This window comes from Cetorhinus maximus, chromosome 8 (genome assembly GCF_964194155.1).
Source record: "Cetorhinus maximus chromosome 8, sCetMax3.hap1.1, whole genome shotgun sequence".
Classification (NCBI taxonomy): Eukaryota; Metazoa; Chordata; class Chondrichthyes; order Lamniformes; family Cetorhinidae; genus Cetorhinus; species Cetorhinus maximus.
Genome location: NC_135886.1, coordinates 49554150 through 49579200, shown reverse-complemented (window position 1 = coordinate 49579200; position 25051 = coordinate 49554150).

The window sequence follows — 25051 nt, the reverse complement described above, 5'->3', positions numbered from 1 at the left end:
GATTTGTGTTGTTTTGTGTTTGATCTTGATTGTGATTGGTCCTGGCTGTTTTCGTTGTTTATTGTGATTGCCGTTGCTTGTGATTGATGTTGGTTGTGATTGGTGTTGGTTGTGATTGGTGTTGGTTGTGAGTACTGCTGTTTGTGATTGGAGTTGACTTTGATTCATGTTGGTTGTGATTGGTGTTCATTATGATTAGTTGTTGATAGTTATTAGTGTTAGCTCTAATTGTTGTTGGTTGTGATTTGTTGTGATTGGTGTTGACTGTGAATGGTTTTATTTCTGATTGGTGTTGACTGTGATTGGTGTATGTTGTGACTGCTGCTGGTTGTGATTGCTGGTTGTGATTTGTGTTGGTTTGTGATTGATGTTAGTTGTGATTGGTATTCTTCGTGATTGGTGTTATTTGTGATCAGCTGTTGGCTGTGATTGGTGTTTGATGTGGTTGGTGTTAGTTCTAATTGGTGCTGCTTGTGATTGCCGGTGGCTGTGATTGGTCTTGGTTGTGATTGGTGTTGGATGTGGTTGGTGTTGTTTGTGGTTGGTACTCATTGTGGTTGGTGTTGACTGTGATTGGTGTTAGTTGTGATTGGTTTTAGTTGTGATTGGTGTTGACTGTGATTGGGTGTGATTGTGGTTGGTGTTGGTTGTTATTGGCGCTGGTTGTGATTTATTTTGTTATACGTTTGATCATGGTGGTGATTGGTGCTGGCTGTGTTCATTGTTAGTTGTGATTAGTGTTGGTTGTGATTGGTGTTTTTTGTGATTGGTGTCGTTTATGAGTGTTGTATTTTGTGATTGGAGTTGACTTTGATTATTTTTGGTTGTGATTGATGTTCGTTGTGAATGATGTTGTTCGTGATAGGTGTTGTCTCTGATTGTTGTAAGCTCTGATTTGTTTTAGTTTGTGATGGATGTTAGTTGTGATTGGTGTTGGCCGTGATTCGTGTTGGTCAGGATTCATGTTGACTGTGATTTGTGTTGGCTGTGATCGGCTTTGGTTGTGATTGGTGTTAGTTCTGTTTGGTGTTGGCTGTGATTGTTTTTGATTGTGATTGGGGTTGGCAGTGATTGGTGTTCTTTGTGATTGGTGTTGACTGTTAATGGTTTTAGTTCTGATTGGTGTTGCTTGTGACTGATATTGGTTGTGATTGCTGGGTGTGAGTGGTGTTAGCTGTGATTGGTGCTGCTTGGGATTAATGTTGACTGTGATTGGTGTTGGTTGTGGTCAATATCATTTGTGGTTGGTACTCATTGTGATTGGTGTTGGATATGATTGGTGTTGGTTGTGAATGGAGTTGGTTATGAATGGTGCTGTTTGTGACTGGTGTTAGTTGTGATTGGTGTGACTCTGATTGGCGTTAGTTGTGATTGCTGTTGACTGTGAATGGTGTTAGTTGTGAGTGGTTTTGTTTGTGATTGTTGCTGATTGTGATTGGTTTTAATTGTCATTGGCATTGGTTGTGATTGGTGTTGGTTGTGATTTGATTTGGTGTTGAATCATATTGACTGTGATTAGTGTTTGTTTAATATGTGTTGGTTGGGATTGGTTCTTTTTGTGATTGGTGTTGGCTGTGATTAGTGTTGACTGTGATTGGTGCTGGTTGTGACTGCAGTTGTTTGTGATTGTTGGATGTGATTGGTGTTAGTTGTGATTGGTGTTGGTTGCGGTTGGTGTCGTTTGTGGTTGGCACTTGTTGTGATTGGTGTTGGGTGTGATTGGTCTTAGTTCTGATTGGTGTTGACTGTGATTGCTGCTGGTTGTGATTGGTGTTAGTTGTGATTGTTGTTAGCTCTGATGGCTGTGATTGGTGTTTGTTGTGATTGAAGTTGACTGTGAATGGTATTAGTTCTGATAGATGTTGAGTGTGATTGGTGTTGATTATGATTGGTGTTGGTTATGATTGGTGTTGGTTGTGATTGGTGTTGGTTGTGATTGTTGTTGGCTGTGATTGGTGTTGATTGTGATTGGTGTTGGTTGTGATTGGTGTTGACTTTGATTCATGTTGGTTGTGTGCGGTGTTAGTTGTGGTTGTTGGTGACTGTGATTGGTGTTAGTTGTCATTGGTGTTGGTTGTAATTGGTGTTGGGTGTGATTGGTATTGACTGTGATTGGTGTTGGGTGTGATTGGTCTTAGTTCTGATTGGTGTTGACTGTGATTGCTGCTGGTTGTGCTTGGTGTTAGTTGTGATTGTTGTTTACTGTGATAGGTGTTAGTTGTCATTGGTGTTGTTTGTGATTGGTGCTGGGTTTGATTAGTGTTGGTTGTGATTGATGTTAGTTGTGGTTGGTGTTAGTTGTGCTGGTGTTGAATGTGATTTGTGATTGTTGTGATTGTTCTTTGCTATGATCAATGTTAGTTGTGATTGATGTTGACAGTGATAGGTGTTGGTTGTTATTGGTGTTGTTTGTGATAGTTGTTAGTTGTGATCAGTGCGGGTTGTAATTGGTGTTTGTTGTGTTTGGTGTTAATTGTGATGAGTGTTGTTGAGATTGGTGTTTTTTTGTGATTGTTGTCGTTTATGAATGTTGTGTTTTGTGATTGGAGTTGACTTTGATTGTTGTTAGTTGTGATTGATGTTCATTGTGAGTGGTGTTGTTCATGATAGGTGTTGGTTGAGATTGGTGTTGATTTGTGTTTGATGTTGGTTAAGATTGATATTGACTGTGATTGGTGTTAGTTGTTATTTGTGTTGACTGTGAATGGTGTTAACTGTGATAGGTGTTGGTTGTGATTGGTATTTGTTGTGAATGCTTTTGGTTGTGATTGGTGCTGATTGTGATTGGTTTTGTTTGTGATTGGTTATGGCTGTGATTGTCGTTGGCTGTGATTAGCGTTGACTTTGCTGTTTGCTGTGATTGTTGTTAGCTCTGATTGCTGATGGCTGTGATTGGTGTTTGTTGTGATTGAAGTTGACTGTGAATGGTATTAGTTCTGATAGATGTTGAATTTGATTGGTGTTGGTTATGATTGTTGTTGGTTGTGATTGGTGTTGGTTGTGATTGTTGTTGGCTGTGATTGGTGTTGGTTTTGATTGCTGATGGTAGTGATTGTTGTTGTTTGTGATTGGTGTTGGCTGTGATAAGTGTTGACTGTCATTGTTTTTGGCTGTGATTGATTTTAGTTCTGAGGGTGTTGACTGTGACTATTCTTGGTTGTGATTGTGGTTGGCTGATTGATGTTGATTGTGATTGCAGTTGACTGTGAGTGGTGTTAGTTGTGATTGGCACTGGTTGTGATTGGCGTTGGTTGTAATTAGTGTTGGTTGTGATTTGTCATGTTTGTGATTGGTGTTGACTGTGATTGGTGTTGGCTGTGATTAGTTTTTCTTGTGATTGGTGTTGGTTGTCATTGGTTCTGGCTGTGATAAATGTTGGATGTGATTGGTGTTGTTTGTGATTGTTGTTTGTTGTAGTTGGTGTTGGTTGTGATTGATGTTGCATGTGATTGGTGTTCGTTATGATTGGTGTTGGTTGTGATTTGTGTTGGCTGTGTTTGTTTTTGATTGTGATTGGTGTTGGTTTTGATTAGTATTGTTTGCAATTTGTGTTGGTTGTGCTTGGTGTTGGGTGTGACTGGTGTTGTTTATGTGCTGTGTTGACTGTGATTGGTGTTGGTTGTGATTGCTGGTGACTGTGATTGGTGTTGGCTGTGATTGGTGTTGGTTGTGATTGGTGTTCCTAATGATTGGTATTGGCTGTGATTGGTGTTAGTTGTGTTTGGTGTTGGTGCTTATTGCTGTTCATTGTGATTGGTGCTGCTTGTGAATGGTGCTGGTAGTGATAGGTGTTGGCTGTGATTGGTGCTGTTTGTGATTGGTATCAGTTGTGTCTGTTGCTGGTTGTGATTGTGTTGACTTTAGTGTTGGTTGTGATTGGTGGTGGTTGTGATTTGTGGTGGCTTTGATTGATGTTGTTTGTGATTTGTGTTGATTTGTGATTGATGTCAGTTGTAATTATTGTTGGTGGTTGTATTGGTTGTGATTGTTGCTTGCTCTGATTGCTGTTGGCTGTGATTGTTTTTGGTTGTGATTGGTGTTGGTTGCAATTGGTGTTGGTTGTGATTTGTCTTGGTTGTGATTTGTGTTGACTGCCATTGGTGTTAGTTGTGATTGTTGTTGGTTGTGATTGGTGATGTTTGTGATTGGCTTTGGCTGTGATTAGTGTTGACTTTGATTGATGTTTACCGTGATTGGTGTTGGTTCTGATTGGTGTTAATTGTGATTAGTGTTGGTTGTGAATGGGTTTGGCTGTTATTGGTGTTGGTTTTGGTTGGGGTCGGCTGTGATTGGTGTTCATTGTGATTGAGGTAGACTGTGAATGGTGTTTGTTCTAACTGGTGTTGACTGTGATTGGTGTTGGTTGTGATTGGTGTTGATGGTTTGTATTGTTTGTGATTGATGCTTGTTCTGATTGCTGTTGGCTGTGATTGTTTTTGGCTGGAATTGGTATTGGTTGTGATTGGTGGTGGTTGTTGGTTGTGATTTCTATTGACTGCCATTGGCATTGGTTGTGATTGTTGTTAGTTGTCATTGGTGTTGTTTGTGATTAGTTTTGGCTAACGTTGACTTTGATTGATGTTTACCGTGATTCGTGTTGGTTCTGATTGGTTTTTGCTGTGATTAATATTGATTTTGATTGGTGTTTATTGTGATTGCTGTTGGTTCTGATTGGTGTTAATTGTGATTGGTGTTGGTTGTGATTGGGATTGCTGTGATTGGTGTTGGTTTTGGTTGGGGTTGGTTGTATGTGTTGTTGTTTCTTATTGGCTCTGGTTGTGATAGGGGTTTTTTGTGATTGGTGTTGTTTGTAATTGCTGTTTGCTGAGATTGGTGTTGGTTGTGATTGATGTTGGCTGTGATGGGTGTTCGTTTTGATTGATATTGGTTGTGATTGGTGTTGGTTGTGATTAGTGTTGTTTGTGATTTGTGTTGGTTGTGCTTGGTGTTGGTTGCTAATGGTGTTGAGTGTGAATAGTATTAGTTGTGATTGGTATTGGAAGTGATTGGTGTTTTTTATGATTGGTGCTCGTTGTGATTGATGTTGGTCATGATTGGTCTTGTTTGTGGTTGATGCTAGCTTTGATTCCTGTTGGTTGTGATCAGTGCTGGTTGTGATTGGTAATGGCTGTGCTTGGTGTTAGTTGTGATTGGTGTTGGTTGTGATTGTTTTTGATTGTGATTGGTTTAGGTGGTGATTGGTGTTGATAGTGATTAATGTTGGTTGTGATTGGTATTGGTTGTGCATGGTGCTGGCTGATTAGTGATGGCTGTGATTGTTGTTGGTTGTGATTTGTGTTAGTTTTGATTGGTGTTGTTTGTAATTGGTGTTAGTTGTGATTGGTTTTTGTGCTGATTGCTGCTCGTTGTGATTGGTGCTGGCTGGGATATGTGTTGGCTGTGGTTGGTGCTTGTGATTGGTGCTGGCTATGATAGATGTTGGTTGTGATTGGTGTTGGTTGTGATTGGTGCTGGCTGAGATTGGCGTTAGTTGTGTTTGTTGGTAGTGATTGGTGTTGACCTTGGTGTTGGTTGTGATTGGTGTTCATTGTGATTAAATTAGACTGTGAATGGCGTTTGTTCTGATTGATGTTGACTGTGATTGGTGTTAGTTGTGATTGATGTTGGTTGTGATTGGTTCTGGCTGCGATTGGTGTTAGATGTGTTTCTTGTTGGTTGTGATTGGTGTTGACTTTGGTGTTGGTTGTGATTGGTTTTTGTTGTGATTGATGGTGGTGGTGAATCTTGTTGCCTTTGAATAGTATTGTTTTGATTTGTGTTGGTTCATGATTGATGTCAGTTGTGATTGTTGGTGGTTGTGATTGACGTTGGTTGTGATTTGTGCTGACTTGTGATTGATGTTGATGTTAATTTTGATTGTTGTTGGTTCTAATTGGTGCTTGTTCTGATTGCTATTGGCTGTGTTGGTTTTTGGGTGTGATTGGTGTTGGATGTGATTGGTATTCGTTATGATTGGTGCTGGTTGTGATTTGTGTTGGTTGTGATTGCTGTTGGTCCTGATTGGTCTTGGTTGTGCTTGGTATTGGTTGCAAATGGTGTTGAGTGTGATTGGTATTAGTTGTGATTGATATTGGAAGCGATTGCTGTTAGTCGTGATAGTTGTTGGTTGTGATTGATGCTGGCTTTGATTCCTGTTAGTTGTGATTGGTGCTGGTTGTGATCGATGATGGCTGTGATTGGTGTTAGTTGTGATTGGTGTTAGTTGTGATTTGTGTTCGTTGTGATTGTTGTTGATTGTGATTGGTTTTGCTTGTGATTGGTGTTGATTGTGATTAGTGTTGGTTGTGGGTGTGATTGGTGTTGGTTGTGAATGGTGCTGGCTGTGATTTGTCTTAGCTGTGATTGGTGTTGCTGGTGATTGGTGTTGGTTATGATAGGTGTTGACTGTGATTGGTGCTGGTTGTGATTAGCGCTGGCTGTGATTCGTGTTGGTTGTGATTGATGTTAATTGTGATTGGTGCAGGCTGTGATTGGTGTTAGTTGTGTTTGTTGTTGGTTATGATTGCTGTTGAAAGATTGTTTTTATCTGTGATTGGTGTTGGTTGTGATTGGTGTTCCGGGTGATTAGTGTTGGCTGTGATTGTTGATGGTTGTGATTCATGTTAGTTTTGCTTGGTGTTGGTTGTGAATGGTGTTGTTTGTGATTGTTGTTTGTTGAGATTGGTGTTAGTTGTGATTGATGTTGGCTGCGATTGGTGGTTGTTACGATTGGTGTTGGTTGTGATTGGTGTTGGTTGTGATTGGTTTTGTTTTTGATTCGTGTTTTTTGTGATTTGTGTTGGTTGTGATTGGTTTTGTTTTTGATTAGTGTTTTTTGTGATTTGTGTTGGTTGAGCTTTGTGCTGTTTGTGATTGCTGTTGGTTGTGATTGGTCTTGGTTGCACTTGGTGTTCGTTGTGATATTTGTTGGTTGTGAATGGTTTTGGTTGTGAATGGTATTGATTGTGATTAGTGTTGGTTATAGATGTGATTGGTGTTGATTGTGACTTGTTTTGTTTGTGATTGGTGTTGGTTGTGATTGGAGTTAGTTGTGATTGGTGCTTGTTCTGATTGGTCTTGACTTTGATTGGTATTGATTGTGATTGGTGTTGTTTATGATTTGTTGTGACTCTGATTTGGTGTTGTTTGATTGTGATTGCTGATGACTGTGATTGGTGTTCTAGGTGATTGATGTTGGCTGGAATGGGTTTTGGTTATGAATTGTGTTAGATTTGATTGGTGTTAGCTATAATTGCTGTTAGCTGATGCTGATTACTGTTCATTGTGATTGCTGTTGGTTATCAATGGTGCTGGTTGTAATAGGTGTTGGCTGTCAGTGGCGCTGGTTGCGTTTGGTGTTGGTTGTGAATGGTCCTGGCTGTGATTGGTGTTAGTTGTGATTGGTGTTGTTTGTGATTGGTATTGGTTGTAATTGGCATTGGTTGTCAATGGTGCTGGTTGTGATAGGTGTTGGATGTGATTGGTGCTGGCTGTGATTGGTATTGGTTGTGATTGATATTAGTTGTGATTGGTGCTGGCTGTTATTGGTGTTAGTTGTGTTTGTTGTTGGTTGTGATTGCTGTTGAAAGATTGTTTTTATCTGTGATTGGTGTTGGTTGTGATTGGTGTTTGTTGTGATTGATGTTGACTTTGGTGTTGGTGCTGATTGGTGTTGGTTGTGATTGTTGGTGGTTGTGATGGTATTAGTTTTGATTGGTGTTATTTGTGATTTGTGTTGGTTTGTGATTGATGTCAGTTGTGATTGTTGTTGGTTGTGATTTGTGTTGGTTGTGATTTGTGTTGGTTGTGATTGATGTTGGTTGTGATTTGTGTTGTTAATTGTGATTGGTGTGGGCTGTGATTGGTGTTTTTTGTGATTGGGGCTGGTTGTGGTTGGTGTTGATTTTAATGGAGTAAGTTGTGATTGGTGTTTGTCATGGTTTGTTTTGACTGTGATTAGTGTTGATTGTAATTGCTGTTGACTGTGCTTGGCATTGGCTATGATTAGTGTTGGTTGTGATTGGTGTCCCAGGCGATTGGTGTTGGCTGTGATGGTTTTTGTTTGTGAATTGTGTTAGTTTTGATTGGTGTCAGTTGTAATTGCTGTTAGCTGTGATTGGTGTTGGTTGTGATTTGTGTTAGTTTTGATTGGTTTTGGTTGTAATTGGTGTTAGTTGTGATTGGTGTTGGTGCTGATTGCTGCTTTTTGTGATTGATGCAGGTTGTGAATGGTGGTGGTTGTTATAGATGTTGGCTGTGATTGGTGCTGCCTGTGATTGGTGATAGTTGTGATTAGTGTTGGTTTTGATTGATGTTCAGTGTGAATGGTGGTGGTTGTGATTGGTGTTGGTTTTGATTGATGCTATTTGTGATTTGTGTTGGTTTGTGATTGATGTCAGCCGTGATTGTTGTTGTTTCCGATTTGTGTTGGTTGTGATTGACGTTTGTTGTGATTTGTGTTGGTGAGTGATTGTTGTTAATTGTGATTGGTGTGGGTGGTGATTGATGTTTTTGTGATCGGTGCTGGTTGTGATTGGTGTTGGCTGTGATTGGAGTTAGTTGTGATTGGTGTTGGCTGTGATTGGTGTTGGTTGTGATTGGTTTGGGTTGTGATTGGTGTTGATTGTGATTAGTGTTGGTTGTAATAGATATTGGTTGTGAATGGTGCTGTCTGTATTGGTGTGAGTTGTGATTGGTGTTGTTTGTGATTGGTGTTGTTTGTGATTGGTGTTAGTTGTGATGGGTATTGGTTGTAATTGGTTTTGGTTGTGATTGGTGTTGATTTTGATTAGTGTTGTTTGTGATTTGTGTTGGTGTTGGTTGTGATTGGTGTTGGTTGTGCTTGGTGTTGGTTGTGAATGGTGTTGAGTGTGATTGGTATTAGTTGAGATTGGTATTCAAAGTGATTAGTGTTTTTTGTGATTGGTGCTGGTTGTGATTGGTGTTGGTCATAATTGGTGTTGGTTGAGATTGATGCTGACTTTAAATCCTTTTAGTTGTGATCAGTGTTGTTTGCATTTGGTGATGGCTGTGATTGGTGTTAGTTGTGATTGGTTTTGGTTGTGAGTAGAATTGATCGTGATTAGTGTTAGTTGTGATTGTTTATGGGTGTGATTGATGTTAGTTATGACTGATGTTGGTTGTGATAGTGTTCGTTGTAATTGAAGTTGACTGTGAATGGTATTATTTCCACCTGGTGTTGCCTGTGAATATTGTTACTTGTGATTGGTGTTGGATGTGATTGGTGTTGGTTGTGATGGGTTTTGGTTGTGAGTACTGTTGGTCGTGATTGGTGTTAATTTTGACTCGTGTTGGTTGTGATTGATTTTCGTTGTGATTGGTGTTAGTTGTGATTACTGTTGGCTCTGATTGTCGTTGACTGTGATTTGCGTTGATGTTAGTTGTTATTTGAGTTGGTTGTGAATGACATTGACTGTGATTGGTGCCATTTGTGAATTTTGTTGGTTTGCGATTGATGTTAATTGTGATTGATGTTAATTGTGATTGATGATGGTTGTGTTTGGTGTTGGTTGTGATTAGTGTTGTTTGTGATTGCTGTTGGCTGTGATTGCTGTTGGCTGTGATTGGTGTTGGTTGTGATTCATGTTGTTTGTGATTCGTGTTGGTTGTGATAAGTGTTGACTGTCATTGGTGTTGTCTGTGATTGATGTTAGTTCTGATTGGTGTTGAATGTGCCTGGTGTTGGTTGTGAATGTGGTTGGCTGTGATCGGTGTTGGTTGTGATTGCAGTTGACTGTGAATGGTGTTGGTTGTGATTGGTGTTGACTGTGATTGGTGTTGGTTGTGATTTGTCTTGTTTGTTATTGACATCGGCTGTGATTGGTTTTGCTTGTGATTGGTTTTGGTTGTCATTGGTTCTGTTTGTGATTGTTGTTTGTTGAGATTGGTGTTGGTTGTGATTGGTGTTTTTTGTGATTGTTGCTTGTTGAGATTGGTGTTGGTTGTGCTTGATGTTGGTTGTGATTGGTGGTAGTTATGATTGGTGTTGGTTGTGATTGATTTTGTTTTTGATTAGTGTTTTTTGTGATTTATGTTGGTTGTGCTTTGTGTTGGTTGTGATTACTGCTGGTGGTGATTGGTCTTGGTTGTGCATGGTATTGGTTGTGAATGGTGTTGAGTTTGATTTGCTTTAGTTGTGATTCGTATTGGAAGTGACTGGTGATTTTTGTGATTAGTGTTGGATGTGATTGGTGCTGGTTGTGATTGGTCTTGGTTGTGATTGATGCTGGCTTTGATTCCTGTTAGTTGTGATCTTTGCTGTTTGTGATTAGTGATGGCTGTGTTTGGCGTTAGTTGTGATTGGCATTAGCTGTGATTGCGACTGGTTGTGATTGTTGTTGGTTGTGATTAGTGTTGGTTCTGATTGGTGTTGATTGTGATTAGTGTTGGTTGTGATTGGTGTTGGTTGTCAATGATGCTGGCTGTGATTGGTGTTAATTGTGATTTATGTTGTTTGTGATTGCTGTTGGTTGTAATTGGTGTTAGTTGAAAATGGTGCTGGTTGTGATAGGTGTTGATTGTGATTGGTGCTGGTTGTGATTAGTGCTGGCTGTGATTCATGTTGGTTGTGATTGATGTTAGTTGTGATTGGTGCTGGCTGTGATTGGTGTTAGTTGTGTTTGTTGTTGGCTGTGATTGCTGTTGACTGTGATTGTTTTTGTCTGTGATTGGTGTTGGTTGTGATTGGTGTTCCGGGTGATTGGTGTTGGCTGTGATTGTTGATGGTTGTGATTCGGGCTAGTTATGCATGGTGTTGGCTGTGAGTGGGGTTGGTGCTGATTACTATTTATTGTGTTTGTGCTTATTGTGAATGGTGCTGGTTGTGATTGGTGTTAATTGTGATTGCTGTTGGTTGTGATTGTTGTTGGTTGTGATTGATTTTGGCTGGGATTGTTTATGGATTTGTTTGGCATTGGTTGTGAATGGTGCTGGTTGTGATTGGTGTTAGTTATGATTGGTGTTGTTTGTGATTGGTGTTGGTTGTAATTGGTATTAGTTGTTAATGGTGCTGGTGGTGATAGTTGTTGGCTGTGATTGGTGCTGGTTGTGATTGGTGCTGGATGTGATTGGTGTTGGTTTTGTTTGTTTTTAGTTGTGATTGGTTCTGGCTGTGATTGGTGTTAGTTGTGTTTGTTGTTAGTTGTGATTGCTGTTGATTGTGATTGTTGATGGCTGTGATTGTTTTTGGTTGTGATTGTTGTTGGTTGTGATTAGTTTTGGCTGGGATTGTTTATAGATTTGTTTGGCATTGTTTGTGAATGGTGCTGGCTGTGATTGGTGTTAGTTGTGATTGGTGTTGATTGCGATTGGTTTTGGCTGTGATTAGCATTGACTTTGAATGGTGTTTGCTTGTGATTGGTGTTTGCTCTGATTGCTGTTGATTGTGAATGGTGTTGATTGCGATTGGTGTTAGTTGTTAATGGTGCTGGTGGTGATAGTTGTTGGCTGTGATTGGTGCTGGTTGTGATTGGTGCTGGATGTGATTGTTGTTGGTTTTGTTTGTTTTTAGTTGTGATAAGTTCTGGCTGTGATTGGTGTTAGTTGTGTTTGTTGGTTGTGATTGCTGTTGACTGTGATTGTTGATGGCTGTGATTGTTCTTGGTTGTGGTTGGTGTTGGCTTTGATTGACTTTGGTTGTGATTTGTGTTGGTGGTGATTTGTGATTGCCATTTGTTTTGCTTTTGAATGGTGTTTGTTGTGATTGGTGTTGACTTTGGCGTTGGTTGTGATTGGTGTTCATTGTGATTGGTGGTGATGAAGCATGTTGCCTTTGATTGATATTGTTTTCGATTTGTGTTGGTTTGTGATTGATGTCAGTTGTGAATGTTGGTGATTGTGATTCATGTTGATTGTAATTGACTTTGGTTGTGATTTGTGCTGGCTTGTGATTGATGTTAATTTTGATTCTTGTTGGTTGTAATTGGTGCTTACTCTGATTGCTGTTGGCTGTGATTGTTTTTGTTTGTGATTGGTGTTGGTTGTGTTTGGCGTTGGTTGTGATTTGTCTTGGTTGTGATTTGTGTTGACTGCCATTGGTGTTGATTGTGATTGTTGTTGGTTGTGATTGGTGTTGTTTGTGAATGCTTTTGGCTGTGTTTAGTGTTGACTTTGATTGGTGTTTGTTGCAACTGGTGTTAGTTCTGATTGGTGTTGATTGTGATTGGTGTTGGTTCTGATTGGGGTTCGCTGCGATTGGTGTTCTTTGTGATTGAGGTTGACTGTCAATGGTGTTAGTTGTGATTGGTGTTGACTGTGATTGGTGTTAGTTGTGTTTGGTGCTACTTGTGATTTATGGTGTTTGTGATTGGTGTTGGTTGTATTTGGTGTCAATTGTAAATGGTACTGGTTGTGATAGGTGTTGACTGTGATTGGTGTTGGTTGTGATTAGTGCTGGCTGTGATTCGTGTTGGTTATGATTGATGTTAGTTGTGATTGGTGCTGGCTGTGATTGGTGTTAGTTGTGTTTGTTGTTGGTTTTAATTTCTGTTGACTTTGATTGTTTTTGTCTGTGATTGGTGTTGGTTGTGATTGGTGTCCTGGGTGATTGGTGTTGGCTGTGATTGTTGATGGTTATGATTCGTGTTAGTTATGCATGGTGTTGGTTATGAATGGTGTTGGTGCTGATTGCTGTTTATTGTATTTGTGCTTGTTGTGAATGGTGCTGGTTGTGATAGGTGTTGGCTGTGATTGGTGTTGGCTGTGTTTGGTGTTGGCTTTGTTTGTTGTTGGATGTGATTGGTATTGCTTGTGATTGGTGTTGGTTGTGAGTGGTGTTTGTTGTGATTGGTGTTGGTTTTGTTTGTTTTTAGTTGTGATTGGTTCTGGCTGTGATTGGTGTTAGCTGTGTTTGTTGTTGGTTGTGATTGTTGTTGACTGTGATTGTTTTTGTCTGTGATTGATGTTGGTTGTGATTGCTGTTCGTTGTGATTGGTGTTGGTGGTGATTCGTGTTGGCTTTGATTAATATATTTTTTTATTTGTGTTGGTTTGTGATTGACGTCAGTTGTGATTGTTGGTGGCTGTGTTTTGTTTTGGTTGTGATTGACATTGGTTGTGATTTGTGTTGGTTTGTGATTGATGTTAATTTTGATTGTTGTTGGTTGTAATTGTTGTTGGCTGTGATTGGTGTTGATTGTGATTGGTGTTATTTGTGAATTATGTTGGTTGTGATTGATGTTGGCTGTGATTGGTGTTAGCTATGATGGGTGTTAATTGTGATTGGTATTTGTTATGATTGGTTTTAGTTATGATTGGTGTTGGTTGTGATTGATGTTGGTTGTCATTGGTGTTAACTATGTTTGGTGTTAGTTGTGATTGGTTTTGGTTGTGATTGATGTTGGCTGTGATTGCTTTTGGTGATGATTGGTGTTGATTGTGATTGGTGTTATTTGTGATTGGTATTGCCTGTGATTAGTTGGTTGTGGTTGCTGTTGCCTGTTTCTGGTGTTGATTGGCATTGCCTGTTATTGGTGTTAGCTGTGATTGATGCTGTCCTTGGTGTTGGTTGTGATTGGTATTGGTTGTGATTGATGTTATTTTTAATTGGTGTTGCCTGTGATTGGTCTTGCTCATGATTAGTTGGTTGTAATAGGTGTTGGCTGTGTTTGGTGTTGCCTGTGATTGGTCTTGCCTGTGATTCGTGTTGACTGAGATTGGTTGCTTGTAGTTGATTTTAGGTGTGATTGGTTGTTTGTGATTGGTGTTGCCCATGAATTGTGTTCTCTGTGATTGGTTGGTTGTAATTGATTTTGTGTGTGATTAGTGTTGACTGTGATTGGTTGGTTGTAATTAGTTTTGGGTGTGATTGGCACTGGCTGTGATTGGATGGTTGTGATTGGTGCTGCCTGTTATCGATGTTGACTGTGATTGGTTGGTTGTGTTTGGTGTTGGTTGTTCTGCTATTCTATTTGATCATCAGCCCTTTGAACCTGTTCTGCCATTCAATTAGATCTTTACTGACTAGCTCTGCCTTCCCACCTTGATTCCTTAATCCTTAATACTCTTGGCTAACTAAAATGTATCAATCTCAGAAATGTTTGATTGATCCCAGCCTCAACATCATTTTTGTGGGGAGGGGTCAGATCCTAGTCTCACACCATTGTATCCCAGAGTGAGGCATGTTGTACAACACATAGTGTAGGTGGGAGAAAGTTGAAAAGGAACATCAATAAATTAAGTGAATGGGCTATACTTGGCAGATGGAATTCATTATGGGGAAATGCAAGGCCATCCACATTGTTCCAATGAAAGTTAGGTCAGAGGATTTTCTAAATGGTGAGAAGCTAGGAGCAGCGATGGAGCAGAGGGATTTGGGAATCCATGTACAAAAAGCACTAAAAACCCAAGGATAAGTATGAAGAATAAATAAAAGGGCTCCTGGAATATTAACCTCCAGCTGAATGTAAGCATAAGTTAAGCTACGGTTATATATAACTGGTTAGACTGCATCTGGAGTATTGCATTCCATTCTGGGCACCACATCTCAGGAAGAATCACAGAATCTTAATGACTCAGAAGGAGGCCATTTGGCCTCCAAATGGGCATTATGACCTAGTGTATTGCCCTGCCTTTTCCCCGTACCCCTGCACCTTGTTTCTATTCAAATAATCATTGAATGTCCTCTTGAATGCTTTGATTGAACCTGCCTTCACCACACTTCCAGGCAGAGCATCCCAGTCCCAAACCACTCGTCGTGTGAAAAAGTTTTTTCTCACATCACACTTGCTTCTTTTGCAAATCACTTTAAATCTGTGCCCTCTCGTTCTTGATCCTTTTATGACTGGGAACAGCTTCTCCCTATCTAATCTGTCCAGCTTCCTCATGATTTTGAACATCTCTATCAAATCTCCTCTCAGCCTTCTCTCCAAGGAGAACAGTCCCAACCTTTCCAATCTATCCTCATAGCTGAAGTCTCTCATCCCTGGAACCATTCTTGTAAACCTCTTCTGCACTCTCTCCAATGTGTTCACATCCTTCCTATAGTGTTGTGCCCAGAACTGTACACAATGCTCCAGCTGAGGTCTAATGAGTGTCTTATATAAATTCACCATAATCTCCTTGCCCTTGTACTCTATGCCCCTCTTAATAAAGCCCAGGATACTATATGGTTTATTAACTGTTCTCTCCATCTGCCATGCCACCTCCAATGATCCATGCACATATGCACCCAAGCCTGGCTGCTCCTGCACCTCCTTCAAAAATATATTATCTGTCCATGTTCTTCCTACCAAAATGCATCACCTCGCACTTCTCCGCATTGAGCTTTATCTGCCACCTATCTGCCCACTCCAGCAACTTGTCTATGTCCTCTTGAAGTTCCACACCATCCTCCTCACAGTTCACAACACTCCCAAGCTTCGTATCATCCACAAACTTTGAATATATTAGGCTTGGAAGGGATGCAGTGCAGATTCAGCAGAATGATATTGGGGTTAAAAGGGTTAAATTACAAGGATACGCTGAATAGAATGGACCTGTATTTCCATGATTATAGAAGTTTAAGAGTGATATAATTGATGTTTTGAAATAATTAAAGGGTTTGATTGAGTTGATAGAGAAGAACATTTTCCTCCAGTGGGACATCTGGAACAAGGTAGAATAAACATTAATATTAGAGCTAGAACATTCCGCAGTAATATCAGGAAGAATTTCTTCACTCAAAGTATGGTGAAAATCTGGAGCTCTCCCCCATGAAATGCTGTTGAGGCTGGGGGTCGATTGAAAATTTGTAAATTGAGATTGATAGGTTTTTGTTAGGTAAGAATAATACAGGTTATGGAACCAGGTCCAGTAAATGGAGTTAATCAGTCATAACCTAAATGAATAGTGGAACAGGCTCGAGGGGATGAATGACCTAATTTTGTACTTATGAGATCAGAATCTGGTCTCACAATGCTGTATGTCAGACTAAGGTCAGAACCTAAATCTAGAATTATAATGGCTCCTTAATGCTTAATTATACAGGAAGAAAATAATCAACAATCAAATGTGGTTAGAAGTCTCATTTCAAGGATTTCTTTCCCTCTAACCCCAGTGCTTTCAGGAATGTGTGTAATGCCTAAACAGTCTCCCTTCTTAGCCTGTTGGCTTTGTAGCTTCGACTGAACAAAAAAAATGACAAAATGTCATTGTATCTTTTCTACTGAATCTTACATCCCCAGATTTCTGGCTTCTAACCTGCATGTTGATAGACAGAGGATGAGATTACTTGCTGGGTATCTTTGTCAATGTTAGCAGGTAAGGCATGTGAATGTACACAGTGTTACTTACAGATCAAAGCCAAATACTCCTTTTCCTCATATCTATTTTTATCACTTTCCTGTTTTGTGCAGAACCATTTGTGCCAACATGCTTTCATTGTCAGAGGAATGTTTCAAGGTGAACAAGAAAATGTTTCTTGTTGGTAATTTGTGGATTATATTTTCCTTTGAGTTAGTTTCTGTGCTCTTCTAGGTGAGGGATGTTTGCACATGGAAATAGAATATTTCCCCATAAAAAACAAAAAGCCTGCATTTATATAGCACCTTTCACAATCTCAGGATGTCCCAAATGCTTTACAACCAATGATGCACTTCTGAAGTATAGTCATTGTTGTAATGTAGAAAATGCGGCAGTGAAATTTGCACGCATCAAGATGCCACAAATCAATGAGATAATGACCACATAATCTGTTTTCACTGTTGGTTTTGAGATAAATGCTAGATATTGGGAAAGCACCCTCTGCTTTTCTTGGAATAATGGTCATGGGATCTTTTACCTCTGCCTGAGAAGCCTGTCAAGCCTCTGTTTAATGTCTTATCTGAAAGATAAAATGCCCGACAGTGCAATATTCCCTCAGGACTGCACTGAAGTGCCAGCCTACACCATGAGTTCAAGTCTCTGAAATGACACTTGAACCCAGAACCTTCTGACTTGGAGGTGAGAGTGCTACCACTGAGTCAAGACTGCCACTGACTAGGAACCCCTAAGTGAGATATCATGCCAACACGTCTCAGCTTCAACCTCCAAACAGTTCTCCTACTGTACCAGTGTGACATACTTCCTATTCCCTGCAACTGCCATGCTGTGGCCTTTCTGAGTGACAAGGCTATCTTAGGCCCACTGTAGATAGAGTGAAAATATGGCCTGATGGAGGCTGAAAGCATGGCCAGATTATTAATTTGTGTTCAGCTCTGGTCTAAGGATTCCTGTCCCTTCACAAATACATTATGAACATTTACAAAAAATGTGTCAAAACTTCATATTTTTACTTGTCGAGTTCATTGATGAAGAGCTTATACAACATTCCATAACTGCACAGTCAAATCCAGTAGCTGAGCACTTTACTCTGAGCCAGCCCTGGAACAATCTTGTAAAAGGCCTTTAGACCATTTTTACACAAGATGCTCTATACCCCCCACAGTAGAAAACCATTCCATCACTTCACCAACAAACACATCCATGGCACGACTACATGTTCAACTGAGCAACCATTTTTTCTGTGGTGCAACTAGTTCTGTTTCTATCATCTGTTCTACGGTGCCTGCTGGTTTAATGGTTGCGGACGCTCTGCCTTAAAGAGCAAGCTGACCAGTTCTTAACTGAGGCAGAGATGACATCATATCAAAGATTTAGGTAACACTTTATTATGTGCTCCCCAGCCTTGGCTTCAATTGCCTGAGAGAGACTGAGATGAATTTTCTACAATTTTATTTTCTTTATTAACTCAGGGTGTTTTACAGTCGTTTCTCTGCCAAAATGGCTGCAGGGAGAGAGGTGAGGCTGGTGGGATAAACAGTATCTGGCGCAGACTTGATGGGCTGAATGGCCTCCTTCTGTGCAGTAATGGCTCAATGACTCATGATACTCGAGGCATCATGAGTGTGTGGCAGCTTTGACTGGCTTGTGGCAGCTGAAGAAGTCATCCAGAAGGTGGGCACAAAAACGGACAGAAATATGTTTGAAGCTCCTAACTCCAAGCCACCTGTCCCTCTTTGCTCAAGAGCAAGTTGGACCATTTCTTGACTGGGGCAGAGATTACATCGTATGGAAGGCGTAGGTCACACTTTATCCATGTGATCTCCTTTATTGGCACCATCACCTGAGGACGATGGAGAGGAATTTCTCACAATATCTTACATCTGTTTATTTTTACAGTTTTTTTTGTGTCTCCCAGGAGACACCGAGGCAGAGAGGGTACCCTGCAGGGAGAGGCTACCCTCTGAGAACTCTGATCCTCCCAGTTAGAAACATGATGCAACAGCAGGGCACCGATACAATGAAACTCAAGCCAACGCCTGAGTTACCAGTGAGAACAGAATGAGAACATTGAAGCAGCAAATGTGTTGCTTGGACCACTCAAGATGGTACACTCCTGTACAGTCCAACATTCCAGCCAAATTCTGTAATCTAATCACAGTCTGCTAAACATTGCAATGTTTTCCCATCAGGAAAGGAATGTGCATGCACCTAAGTGATAAGGAGGCCCATGACCTGAAAGTGAGGGAGAAATGAGACAGGGGAAGAACATGATATTAATCAGGGCGATTGGTATGGAGCTCTGTAATTGAGAACTATGCAGCCACCCACTAGAAATATCTTTGATCTTTGAAATCCAATGCATTGTTGACCCCAGAACAACAAATTTCCTCTACCCAAGATGCTCTATCACCACCAGGAGAAAACCATTCCATCACCTCCCCAACAAATACACTTCCACAGCACCGCTACGCTACGCGTTCTATGGTGCATCCACCTGTTCTGTTTCTATTACCTGTTCTATGGTGTAATCACCTGATGGATGGTGCAGCCAACTCTTCCATGGTGCTAGTTGTTGTTCTATGGATGTTCAACGATGCGGATACCTGTTTGATGGTTCCACCACTTGCTTTATGGTGCAGCTACCTTTTCGATGGTCTAACCACTGTCATCATGATGGCACTATTACTTTTTATTACATTGTTCCATACCACTGCTAGCTTTTTGCTGTGTGTCAGTTTTGGCTTTAAATACTGGTACAGTGGGAACTAAGGCAATTTGGTTTTAATTTGGTGAGTCACTTTTCTGTGCAACATCCTTCTGTTGTCACTTGTAGCACCTCATTTATTACTTCCTCACCACCTTTTCTCCATTGACATTTGCATATGTTAATATCCTTAACAATTGCTACTTTCCTTCATAAAAGCATAAGAAATAGGAGCAGGAAAAGGTTGTATGTCTCCGCTCCACCGTTCAATAAAATCATGGCTGATCTGCTACCTCAGTTACACCTCACCACACTATCTCCATTTCCCTTGATTCCTTCAGCATCGATCTCTGACTTGCGTATACTCAATGACTGAACGTCCCCAGCCCCTCTGGGTTCGTAAATTCCAAAGGCTCACAGCCATTTAAGCGAAGAAATTTCCCCTCCTCTCAGTCCCAAATGGCTGATGTCCTATTCTGAGACTGTGACCCCGAGTTCTAGATTCCCCAGCCATAGAAACAAGGAAATTTGGAAAGAGGCCATTCAGCCCATCATGACCATGTTGGCTGGAAAATAGCTATCTAGTCTAATCCCACCTTACAGCTCTTGGTCTGTTGCCCTGAAGATTATGGCTACCTCAAGGTTTCTTCCACTACCACTCTTTCAGGCAGTGAGTGCCAGACCCTCACTCACATCTGGCTGAAAAAATAACTCCTCAACTCCCATATAATCTTTATACCAATTACTTTATATCTATGCCTCTGGTTATTGACCTCTCTGCAAATTGAAATAGGTTCTTCCTATCCACACTCTCTAGGCTTTTCATCATTTTATACACCTCAATTAAATCTCCTCGTAGCCTCCTCTTTTGCAAAGAAAACAACCCCAGCCTATCCAATCTTTCCTCATGGCTTAAATTCTCTATTCCTGGTAACACCCTTGTAAATCTCTTCTGTATCCTCTCTAGTACAATCACATCCTTCCTATAATGTGGTGACCAGGACTGTACGCAGAACTCTGTCTGCAGTCTAACTGGTGTTTTATACAGTTTTAGTAAAATGTTAATGTTCTTATACTCTATGGCCTGGCTAATAATGGAAGACTTTCTTAACCACCTTATCTACCTGTTCTGGTACCTTTAGGAATCTGTGGACATGCACTCCCAAGGACCGTCTGTTCCTCTACACTTCTCATTATCCTACCATTTATTGTGTATTCCTTTGCCTTTTTTGTCCTCCACAAATATACTTCCTCACTATTCTCTGGATTGAACTCCATTTTCTACTTTTCTGCCCACCTGACCAGTCCATTGATATTGTCCCATGATCTACAGCTCCCTCACTATCAGCCACACTACCACACAACCAATTTTTGCATGATCTGCAAACTTCTTGATCATGGCCCTGACATTTAATTCTAAATAATTAATATGCACCACAAAAAGCAAGGGACCCAGTGCTAAGCACTGTGGAACCCACTGGAAATAACCTTCCAGTCACAAAAACCCATCAACCATTACCCTTCTTGCCACTGAGCCAATTTTGGATCTAACTTGTTACTTTCCCCTGGATCCCATCAGCTTTTAATTTTCTGACTAGTCTGCCGCATGGGACCTTGACAAAAGCCTTGCTAAAATCCATGTAGACTATATGAAACATGCTACCCTCATCAACCATCTTTGCTACCTTCCCCCCAAAAAATCAATCAAGTTAGTCAGACACGACCCTTAACAAATCCACGCCTATCCTAAATTAATCCATGCCTTTCTAAACTGATTTATACTGGCTCTCCGAATTATTTCCAAGAATTTGCCAACCACTGAGGTTATGCTGACTGGCTGTAATTACTTGGTCTATCCCTTCCTCCCTTTTCAAACAAGAGTACAACATTAGCTACCTCTAGCTTCCCTGCACCATGTTGCAGCCGGAGAGGTTTGGAAAATGGTGGTCGGAGCCTCTGTTATTTCTTCCCATGCTTCTCTCAGCGGCTTGGAATACATTTAATCTGAGCCTGGTGATTTATCCACTTTCTAGGGTGTTAAACAGCTTAATATTTCCTCCCTCACTATGTTCATCCCATTCAATATTTCACACTGCTCCTTAACTACCATAACAAAAACAGAATTACCTGGAAAAACTCAGCAGGTCTGGCAGCATCGGTGGAGAAGAAATCAGTTAGCGTTTCGAGTCTTCATGACCCTTCGGGGTCATGTAGACTCGAAATGTTAACTGATTTCTTCTCCACTGATGCTGCCAGACCTGCTGAGTTTTTCCAGGTAATTCTGTTTTTGTTTTGGATTTCCAGCATCCGCAGTAGCTTTTAGCTTTTTGTTTTTATCCTTAACTACCATGCCTGCATCATCCCTCTCTTTTGTGAAGAGACACAAAAGTATTCATGAAAAATCTTGCCCACATCTTCTGCCTCCACACACAGGTTAACTTTTTGGTCTCCATGTGTTGTATATGTCCTATACTGCTACATTACTATAATGATCACGTATTATTTCTTTGTAATTCTTTAAGTGGTACAGTTTGGTTCAGTTAGGGCACTCTCTCCTCTGAGTCAGAAGGTTGTGAGTCCATTCAGACACCTGACCACATAATCCAGTTTGATGCTGCAAGTGTAGCACTGAGGAACTGCTGCACTGTCTTTCAGGCTGGGGCATTAAACCGAGGTCCGGTCTGCCTTCTCAAGTGGACCTAAGATCCCCATGGCAAAATTTGAAGAAGAACAGAGGAGTTCTTTTGGTGGATGGGCCAATAGTTATCTCTCAGTCAACACCTAGAGCAGGTATTTTTAAAAAGATAGTTCCTGGGATGTGGGCATTGCTGACACAGTCAGCATTTATTGCCCCTCCCAAACTTTCCTTGAGGCTGTTGTGAGCCACCTTCTTGAACCTCTGAAATCCATCTGGTGTAGGTGCACGAAAGTGCTGGGAGGTAGGGAATTCCAGGGTTTTGACCCAGTAATGATGAAGGAACAAAGATATGGTTTCAACCAGGATGGTGTATAGCTTGGAGGGGAAATTGCAGGTGGTGGGGTTCCCATGTGTCTGCTACCTTTGTCCTTCTAGATGGTAGAGGTCACGGGTTTGGAAGCTTCTTTGCAAGAGACTTGGCGCATAGCTACAGTGCATCTAGTGATTTATTTCATTTTTGTTTGTGGGAGTTTGCTGCGTGCCAATTAGCTTCTGTGTTTCCGACCTTACAACAGTGACTATACTCTGAGAGTGCTTAGATAAAAGCGTAATACTGCGGATGCTGGAAATCTGAAACAAAAACAAAAATACCTGGAAAAACTCAGCAGAACTGATGAAAAGTCATTCAGACTCGAAACGTCAACTGTATTCCTCTCTGCAGATGCTGTCAGACCTGCTGAGTTTTTTTAGGTATTTTTGTTTTTGTCTCTGAGAGTGCTTAGTTGGCTGTAAAGTTATTTGGGATGACCTGAGGTGGTGAAAGGCACTGTATAATGCAAGTCTTTCTTTCTTCTGGCCAAGTCACAAACTCTTGATTCATCCAAACTTGGGAGGTTCAACAGCAAACCTCAGTTAATGATGGAAAAAAGGAAAAGATAATTATGGTTCAGTAAATAACCAGGCAATTTTTCTTTACCCACTTCCCCCGCCCCACCCCCAACCTTGGTAGACAGTAGGATAAGTGGGGCAGAATTCTACGCCTCGCGGGCAGGCGTACAACCGACCCGATCGGAAATGAAATCACGTCACGTGACGTCAGGCAAGCGTCCCAACGTCATCCCACACTCGCGCAATATTTTGGTAGGTGGGCACGTGCGGATGCTGGAGTCACACCCGCCATTAATTAAGAGGCCAGTTAAGACCATTTAAAAGGCTATTGTTGCTGATTTTACATTGCCCGTGCGATTTCGCACTCATCGCACAGGCAAAATGGGCAGGCGGCCAGCCGACAATTTGCAAAACCTCATTCACGGGCAGGATAAAAAGGGTCAGATGCATTGCCAGTGTGAATAGTGAGGAGTTTGGTAGATAGTTTGCTGCTGGTGACTTATTGGTACTTGGCAGCTTCATCTCTGCTCGGGGCTTCATTCTTAGCATTTCCAGGCTTCAGTTCAGGACTCATTGGTGTCTCCAAGGACCCTGGAGGATTCAGACTGTGTGGACCCTTCCAGGTATCAGACAGCCTTCTGTTTTCCTGGTAATGGGGATTGTGGTCTCTGCTGGAGGCACCTCCTCTGAGGAGGAAGAGAGGGGCAGAAGGGAGAGGAGGGCAGGTGTCCCTATGCAGCTTCCAGGGGAGGGACCTGTGGGAGGAGAGGGGCAGGCACAAGGGGTGCAGGGTCAGCAGGAAGTCCAAGGCATTAGGGGCCACAGACGATGCCACTATCCTGCTGTCATGGTGTACAGGCAGCGATGCAGCTACCTCAATATGTCAGACGTGCAATGCTAAAGGAGGCTCCGCCTCTCAAGGAAGACAGTGACTTCCATTTGTCAGTTGACTGGGCCTGAGATCCCCTCCAACCGTATGGGTGGACACCCCACGCCAATGGCTCTGAAGGTCACAGTGGCCCTCAACTTCTATGCCTCCTGCTCTTTCCAGGGGTCAGTGGGGGATCTGTGTGGAGTCTCCCAAACAGCTGTCCATAGTTGCATCAAGCTGGTGACAGAAGCTCTGTCAGGCAGGTATTGACTTTCATTCATTTCAGTATGGATGAGGCCAGCCAGGATGAGCGAGCCAGGAGCTTTGCAGCGATTTCTGGATTCCCCCACATCCAGGGTGCCATCGACTGCACACATGTGGCCATCGAGGTGCCAGTGGGTCAGTCGGGTGCCTTCGTCAACAGGAAGAGCTTCCACTCCATGAACATGCAGATAGTGTGTGACCACAGGATGCAGATTCTGCAAGTCTGTACAAGATACCCTGCCAGTTCCCATGACACATACAGCCTCAGACACTGCCAGATGCCGAGGCTCTTCAGTGCTCCAGCCCGACTGGATGGATGGCCGCTGGATGACAAGGGCTATCCATTGAAAAGGTGGCTCATGATGCCTCTCTGCCATCCAAGAACAGGGGCTGAGCAGTGGTATAGCAGAAGCCACACCTCCACAAGGGCAGTGATAGAGAGGACCACAGGTCTTCTGAAGATGTGCTTCTGATGCCTGGACCGTTCAGGGAGTGTCTGAATACCAATGCCCCCCAGAGCGGGTGTCACTGATAGTGGCCACATGCTGCGCGTTCCACAATCTGGCACTGGCAAGGGGGGAACCTACTGAAGGAAGAAGATCTTGGCGCAGCTCCACAGGCCACGCATGCTGAATCCAGCAGTGAGTCAGAAGAGGAGCATGATGAGGAGAACGCTGAGGGAGGCAGGAACACCAGGGACGCTTTGATCCAACACTCCTTCAGCCAGGCTGCCAAATAAGCACCACCACCTCATGCCAGGGCTGCTGCCTCCATCCCGGATGTCTGAAATGACCCTTTCATTTGACTCCAAAGTCCACTCAGTGCCTGTGCAGTAAAGTTTAGAGCCATCCACATCCAGCATTACATATTGGCCTACCCTGCACCACATTAAATAAAAAAAGGTGAAGCATAGTCAGGCCATTACGACAAAAGAAAATTTATCTCGTTTTGACAATCCAAACAAGTTAACAGCGTCTTCTCTTGTCTTCAACCCCAGACCAGTTAAAATAAACAAAACATTGCACAACAGAAGATCACCCTGGACCAGTCCCTCTTGTGTTCATGGTACCTTAAACTTACCTTTGCGAGTACTATGTCTAGGTGCTCCTCCCTTGCTGGTAGCGGCATTGGAGACAGCCTGCTGACTCTGCTGTCCTGTTGGCCTCGATTACCTTGGCGGTTGTCCTCTGGCCAGTGGAGCTTGTACTGGCCCCGCCTGAGAGCGGCCAGTGCCACGGCTGGCATCTCCCCAGTTGCAGCAGCCTCCTCAGATGCTACAGTCACTGGCAGAGGGGCGGGGGAGCTGCTGCCATCATCCAGAGTGCCCTGAGAGGAGCCTGCAGAGATGACAGGCAGATTGTGTGCCAATGTAAGGTCGCTCTGGGCTTCCCTGCTCACCATTGATGGACAGGCACCTAGCTGGGATA